Consider the following 8894-nt stretch of genomic DNA (forward strand, 5'->3'; position numbering starts at 1 on the left):
TAAGAATATACAAAGAACTCTACAACTAAATAATTTTTAAAAAACCAATTTAAAAATGGGTAAAGAATCTGATTTGGCATTTCTGCAAAAAAGATATACAAATAGCCAATAAGTACCTGAAAAGCTGCTCAACATCACTAGTCATCAAGGAAATGCAAATCAAAACACAGTGAGATACCACTTCACACCTACTAGAATGGTTATAATCAAAAAGACAGATAATAACAAATGTTGTTGAGGATGTGGAGAAATTGGTTGGAATTCTCGTGCACTGCTGGCGGAAATGTAAAATAGTGTACCCTCTTTGGAAAACAGTTTGGCAGTTCCTCAAACAGTTAAACATACAGCTTCCATATGACCCAGCAATTCCAAGTATATAGTCATATATATATATATATATATATATATACACTCAGGACAAATGAAAACATATCCCCACTCAAAAGTTTGAACACAAATTTTCACAGCAGCATTTTTCAAATAACTACAAATTAGAAACAACCCAAATGTCCATCAACTGATAAGTGGACAAATAAAATGTGGTATACCCATACAAAGGAATATTATTCAAGCATAAAAAGGGATGAAGTGCTGATACATGCAAAAGCATGGATGAACCTTGAAAACATGCTACAAGAAAAGAGCCAGACATAAAAGGCCACATACTTTATTATTCCACTTACATGAAATGTCCAGGGTAGGCAGATCTATAAAGACAGAAAGTAGATTAGTTGGTCGTCTAGGGCTTGGGGGAATTTCTAGGGGGAAATGGGGAGTAACTGCTAATACATGGTTTCTTTGTGGGGATTAAAGTGCTGTAAAGTTGATAGTAATGATGGTTGCACAATTCTGTGAATATACTAAAAATCATTGAATTGTACACTTTAAATGGGTGAGTGGTTTGATGCTATGGGTTGATTTATGTCCATCAAAAAGTTATGCTGGGGCTTCCCTGGTGGCACAGTGGTTGAGAGTCCGCCTGCCGATGCAGGGGACGTGGGGTCGTGCCCCGGTCCGGGAAGATCCCACATGCCACGGAGCGGCTGGGTCCGTGAGCCATGGCCGCTGAGCCTGCGCGTCCGGAGCCGCCTGTGCTCCGCAACGGAAGAGGCCATAGCAGTGAGAGGCCCACTTACCGCAAAAAAAAAAAAAAAAAAAAAAAAAAAAGATATGCTGAAGTCCTAACCCTCAAAACCCATGAATGTAACCTTAGTTGGAAATAGGGTTTTTGCAGATATAATCAAGTTAAGATGAGGTCATACTGGATGAGGGTGAGCCCTAAATCCAATGACTGGGGTCTTTATAAGAAGAGAGAGATTTGAAGACACAGAGGAGAAACAAGAAAGAAGGCCAGACCATGGAAGAAAAGAGAATTGGCTACCGGAGATCATGGAATCTCCTGAGCCTGCTGCAGTCAAAAAGCTGATTAAAGCCGAAGGCTTTCAGAGCCATCAGGCCATTAGGGTGATATAAGCGTTGGAGCATCTGGTCCATTACTTTTAATAAGCCACTAGAGGGAGGAAGACCAAGACGGCTGACAGGAGGACATGGAGCTCACCTCCCCCCACAAACACATCAAAAATACATCTACAGGGCTTCCCTGGTGGTGCAGTGGTTGGGAGTCCGCCTGCCGATGAAGGGGACGCGGGTTCGTGCCCCGGTCCGGGAAGATCCCACATGCCGCGGAGCGGCTGGGCCTGTGAGCCACGGCCGCTGAGCCTGCGCATCCGGAGCCTGTGCTCCGCAACGAGAGAGGCCGCAACAGTGAGAGGCCTGCGTACTGCAAAAAAAACATATACATGTGGACCACTTCTCACAGAAAACCAACTGAAAGTTGGGACAAGTGCTCCTATACAATCAAAGCTACAAGAAAGGTCTCCACATAAAGAGGTAGAACGAGGGAAGAAGAGGCATCAGGACGGACTGGTGCCCCTGGGAGGGATCTGTAAGAAAGAGAAGTTCCACATGGGCAGGCTCATACCCTGGGGAGCTGCCTTGCCTGCTGGGAAATCTACTTGGACAGATAGAGGGGCTGGAGAAGACTAGATTCTGCTCACAAGGAGTGCTTGCATGCAGACAATCAGGGCTGAGAGAGACTTGTGCTGGTGGCTACTGCCTCGCTGCTCTTCCCAGTCTGAAGGGCTGAATGCCCAGCCCCACTCGCTCAACACCATAGCCTAGCATGAGATCATGGCAGAGATTCAGTCTAGCTGTGCAGAGACAGGCAGGGACGCCTGGGGTGTGATCCAGGCCAAACCACAGAGACCACTGTCAGCACATGCACTGGGCAGTGCCACAAGAATGTGCAGTGGCCTGGCACTGAATCTCAGGCAGCCAGGCCCCAGAAGAGGACTGGATGCAGCTGGGGTGTGGTCCAGGGAGAAGAGCAGAGGGAGCCCATTGTTAATGCATGCACAGCAGCAGTGGGTCCAGAATGTGCAGAGGCTGGGCACTGAGTCTTGGGCAGACAGGGCCTGGCAGGAGTACACATTGGTTTGTTTCTGTGAACTACGAGCACTCCAGCTCCTCCACTCCACACCTCAGCTTGGAGCTGAATCTGGGGTGAACAGATCCTGGGAGAAGTTTGCCACAGTGGCAGCCCAGGACCTCAGTGGCAGCACAGCCACCTCGACCTGCAGCCACAACACGCTGGTCCCCACCCCAGCATACTCCACACCACAGCCTTGCACTAGGTCTGGGAAAAACATAACAGAAAAAGGGATGCCACCTTGGGCTACTTTTGGGCAGAACTGCAGACACCTGCATGGGTAACACATAGGTTTGCTGTGACCACACAGGCCTCACATGCTTCAATGGCACCTCCTTTGGGGCAGGGCATGCACTCAAAGGCAAAAGAGCCTGATCGAACCCAATCCTCAGGGCTTCTACTCCAACAACTGGGGAGAAGATCCCACCCCAGACAGGGCAGTGACAGCTGCAAAGAGGAAGCCCTGCCACACATCCAGCACAGGCTCTGGATACCACAACACAAATCACATCCCCTATCAAGGGGATAACAACTGGCACACTATAAAGAAAAATATGGCTGGCATCCATACCAAAGCCAGCTCTTGCATCAAAAGAGTTGGAGTCACAGAAGTCTAGACAGGGACACTCCCACATAAAAACACCGGTTCAAGACCACAGTAGCTAACTGTTTCTCCTAAGTTCATAGAAACAGAGAAAGTTAAGTAAAATGAAAAAGCAGAGGAACTACTCCCAATTAAAAGAACAAGAGGAATCCCCTGAAGGAACAAATAATGAAACAGACCTCACCAGTCTACTAGACCCATAGTTCAAAAAAGAGACAATAAAAATGCTAAAGGAATTAAGAAAGATTATCAAAAGAAATGCAGATCACAATAACAAGGAAACAGAAACAATGAAGATGAACCAATCAAAATTAGACAATTAAATTGCTGAGATAAAAACCAACCTGGAAGCAATGAGTAGCAGACTAAATGACATAGAAGAAGGAATAAGTGATCTAGAAGACAGAATAATGGAAATCACCCAATCAGAACAGCAGTCAGAGAGATGAACGGAAAAAAAAAATGAAAGCAGCATACAAGATGTATGGGATAATGTAAAGCATGCCAACCTACACATAATAGGGGATCTAGAAGAAGAAGAAAGAGAAAAGGGGATCAAAAGTGTATTTGAAGGGCTTCCCTGGTGGCACAGTGGTTGAGAGTCCGCCTGCCCATGCAGGGCACATGGGTTCGTGCCCTGGTCCGGGAGGATCCCACATGCCGCGGAGCGGCTGGGCCCGTGAGCCATGGCCGCTGAGCTTGCTCATCCGGAGCCTGTGCTCCGCAACAGGAGAGGCCACAACAGTGAGAGGCCCGTGTACCACACACACACAAAAAAAAGTATTTGAAGAAATTATGGCTGAACACATGTAAATCAATGAAGTTAGAACATACCCTCACATCATACACAAAGATAAACTCAAAATGGCTTAAAGACTTATATAAGACATGACACCACAAAACTCCTAGAAGAGAACATAGGCAAAACATTCTCTGACATAAATTGTACCAATGTTTTCTTAGGAATGATAGTACTAGATACTGTCAGTATCCCAAGACAATAGAAATAAAAGCAAAAATAAACAAATGAGACCTAATCAAACTTACAAGCTTTATACAGCAAAGGAAACCATAAATGAAAGAAAAAAACAACTTATGGACCGGGAGAAAATATTTGCAAAAGATGTAACCGACAAGGGCTTAATTTCCAAAATATACAAAACAGCTCATACAACTCAGTAACAAAAAAGCAAACAACCCAATTGAAAAATGAGCAGAAGACCTAAATTGACATTTCTCCAAAAAGACATACAGATGGCCAATGGGCACATGAAAAGATGCTCAACATCTCCAATAAGTAAAGAAATGCAACTCAAAACTACAGTGAGGTACCAACTCACACTGATCAGAATGGCCATTATTAAAAAGTCTAAAAATAACAAATGCTGCAGAGGGTGTGGAGAAAAGGGAACCCTCCTACACAGTTGATGGGAATGTAAATTGGTACAGCCACTGTGGAAAACCACATGGAGGTTCCTGAAAAAACTAAAAATAGAGTTGCCATATGATCCAGCAATCCCACTCCTGGGCGAGTATTCAGACAAAACTCTAACTCAAAAAGATACATGCACTCCAATGTTCATAGCAGCACTATTCACAATTGCCAAGACATGGAAGCAACCTAAATGTCCATCAACAGATGAATGAATAAAGAAGATGTGGTACATATATACAGTGGAATGCTACTCAGCCATAAAAAAGACTGAAATAATGCCATTTGCAGCAACATGGATGGACCTAGAGATTATCATACTAAGTGAAGAAGGTCAGAAATAGAAAGACAAATACCATATTATATAATTTATACATGCAATCTAAAATATAACGCAAATGAATTTATCTACAAGACAGACTTACAGACATAGAGAACAGACTGTGGTTGCCAAGTGGGGGGGGGGTGTGGGGGAGGGTAGGATTGGGAGTTTGGTATTAGCAGATGCAAACTATTATATACAGAATGAATAAACAACAAGGACCTACAGTATAGCACAGGGAACTATATTCAATATCCTGTGATAAATCATAATGGAAAAGAATATGAAAAAGAATGTGTATATATATATATATATAATACATATATATATGTGTATATATATATGTATAACCAATCACTTTGCTATACAGCAGAAATTAAAACAACATTGTATATCAACTATACTTGAATAAAATAAATTTTTTTAAAAATTATGGGGCCTTCCCTGGTGGCGCGGTGGTTGAGAATCTGCCTGCCGATGCAGGGGACATGGGTTTGAGCCCTGGTCTGGGAAGATCCCACACGCCGCGGAGCAACTAGGCCCGTGAGCCACAACTACTGAGCCTGCGCATCTGGAACCTGTGCTCCGCAACAAGAGAGGCTGCAATAGTGAGAGGCCCGCGCACCGCGATGAAGAGTGGCCCCCCTCACCACAACTGGAGAAAGCCCTCGCACGGAAATGAAGACCCAACACAGCCAAAAATAAATAAATAATTAATTAATTAATTAAAAATGAATATCTGCTTATAAAAAAAATTATGGCTGAAAACATCCTAAAATTAAAAAAGAAAACAGATATCCAAGTATGGGAAGCACAGAGTGGCCCAGACAAGATGAACACAAACAGACCTATACCAAGACATCTCATAATTAAAATGGCAAAAGTTAAAGAGAGAATTCTAAAGGCAACAAGACAAAAAAAGTGAGTCAGTTACAAAGGAACCCCTATACGGCTTTCAGCTGACTTCTCTGCAGAAATTTTGCAGGCCAGAAGTGGAGTGGCAATGAGATATTTGAAGTCCTGAAAGGAAAAACATGCAGCCTAGCATACTCTACCCAGCAAAATTATCATTTAGAATAGAAGGAGAGATAAAGTATTTCCCAGACAAACAAAAATTAAAGAATTCAGCAATACTAAACCTACCCTAAAAGAAGTATTGAAAGGAGGGAAGAGATATGGGGGTATATTTATAAGTATAGCTGATTCACTTTGTTATAAAGCAGAAACTAACACACCATTGTAAAGCAATTATACTCCAAAAAAGATGTTTAAAAATATATGTATTGAAAGGTCTTCTCTAAATAGAAAAGAAGCAAGAATTTATAGGAAAGGAAAAGTCACAATAGGAAAGGCAGATATATAAAAGGATTGAAGATCACTTAAATAAGCCAGTACCTAGATTAAAAAACAATCAAAACATTTTGTAAAAGCGATTATAACTACAAGCAATTACAACAGCAAAAGGATAAGCATGAAGATGTAAAATAGGACATCAAAATCACAAAATGTGCAGAAGGGGAATATAAAAATGTAGATCTTCTAGAATGTGTTTGAAGTTGTATGGCTATTGATTTAAAGCAAGTAGATAGGGACTTCCCTGGTGGAGCAGTAGTTAGGAATCCACCTGCCAATGCAGGGGACATGGGTTCGAGCCCTGGTCCAGGAAGATCCCATATTCCGAGGAGCAACTAGGCCTGTGCATCACAACTACTGAGCCTGTGCTCTAGAGCCAGCGAGCCACAACTACTGAGCCCGTGTGCCTAGAGCCCGTGCTCCACAACAAGGGAAGCCACCACAATGAGAAGCCTGGGCACCACAATGAAGAGTAGTCCCTGCTCGCTGCAACTAAGGAAAGCCCATGCACAACAACGAAGACCCAATGCAGCCAAAAATAAATAAATAAATTTGAAAAAGACTATTAAAAAAATAAAGCAAGTAGATATAGTTATGGATCAACATACTTGAAATCCAGAATAACCATAAATCAAAAACATACAATAGATTCAAAAAAACCAAAGAGAAAGGAAGTCAAGAATACTATAAAAGAAAATCATCAAACCACAAAAGGAAAAACAAAAAGAAGAAGAAAGAAACTAAGAATAACTACAAAAACAACTGGAAAACAAGGCTTAAAATGGGAAAAAGTACATACCTATCAATAATTACTTAATGTTCTGACTAAAAGACATAGAGTGGCAGATTGGATTTAAAAAAAAAACCAACAATATGCTGCTTATAGGAGACTCACTTTAGGGCAAAAGACACACATAGATTGAAGGTGAGGGGATGGAAAAAGATATTTCATGCAAATAGAAATGACAAGAAAGCAAAGGTAGCAATATTCATATCAAAAAAATAGACTCTAAAACAAAGTCCATAAAGAAAGAAAAGAAGGGCATTATATAAAGGGACAAATACAAGAAGGGGATATTATACTCATTAACATATATGCACCCAATGTAGAAGGACCTAAATAGAAAAAACTGATACTAACAGACATAAAGGGAGAAATTGACAGGAATACAATAATAGTAGGAGACTTTAATACCCCACTGACATCAATAGACAGATAATCCAGATAATCAAAAAGGCAACAGAGGTCCTAAATGACACAGTAGACCAGTTGGACTAAATTAATATCTACAGGATACTATATTCAAAAATAAAAATAAAAACCAGAACACACATTCTTTTCAAGCACGCAGAGAACATTCTCTAGGATAGACCACATACTAGGTCACAAAACAAGCCTTAACAAATTTAAGAGGATAGAAATTATTTCACACATTTTTTCTGACCTCAATGGTATGAAACTAGAAATCAACACAGAAAGAAAATAGGAAAAGAATGAACACAGGGAGACTAAACAACATGCTACTAAAAAACAATGGGTCAACAATGAAATCAAAGAAGAAATCAGAAAATACCTTGAGACAAATGAAAATGAAAGCGCAGTCTCACAAAATCTATAGGATGCAGCAAAAGCAGTTCTACGAAGGAAGTTCATAATGATACAGGCCTCCCTCAAGAAACAAGAAAATCTCAAATAAACAACCTAACCTACCCTCCATAAGAAACAGAAAAAGAAGACAAAACAAAGCCCAAAGTCAGCAGAAGGAAGGAAATAATAAAAATCAGAGAGGAAATAAATAAAATAGAGATTAAAAAAAAACCAACAATAGAAAACATCAGAAAAACCAAGAGCTGGTTTTTCGAAAGGATAAACAAGATAGATAAACAACTAGACAGACTCACCAAGAAAAGAGAGAGGACCCAAATAAACAGAATAAGAAATGAAGGAGGAGAAATAACAACTGATACTGCAGAAATACAAAAACAACAACAAAAAAAACTCATAAAAGAATACTATGAACAGTTAGTTATATGTCCATGAATTGGACAACTTAGAAGAAATGGACAAGTTTCTAGAAACATACAGCCTGACAAAACTAAGTCAAGAAGAAACAGATAATTTGAAAAGACTTATCACTACAAGTGAAATAGAATCTGTAATAAAACTCCCTGCAAACAAAAGTCCAGGACCAGATGGTTTCACAGAGGAATTCTACCAAACATACAAAGAAAAACTTATACCCATACTTCTCAAACCATTCCAAAATATTGAAGAGGAGGGAACACTCCCAACTTCATTCTATGAAGCCACCATCTACCCTAAACCAAAACCAAAGAAACTGCAAATAAAAGAAAATTACGGTCCAATATCTTTGATGAATATAGATGCAAAAATCCACAACAAAATATTAGCAAACTGAATCCAACAATATATTAAAAGGATTGTACACCATGATCAAGTTGGATTCATTCCAGTTTCACAAGGATGGTTCAACATAAGCAAATCAATCAATGTGCTACACCACATTGACAAAATGAAAGATAAAAACATGATCATCTCAATAGATGCAGAAAAAGTCATTTGACAAAATTCGGCATCCATTAATGATTAAACAAAAAAAAACCTCTCACCAAAGTGGATACAGAGGGAACATATTAAAAGCCATTTATGCTCTTTCACCTCCTTGCTTCCAAG

Source organism: Leucopleurus acutus (assembly GCF_964270905.1).
Source record: "Leucopleurus acutus genome assembly, chromosome: 11".
NCBI lineage: Eukaryota > Metazoa > Chordata > Mammalia > Artiodactyla > Delphinidae > Leucopleurus > Leucopleurus acutus.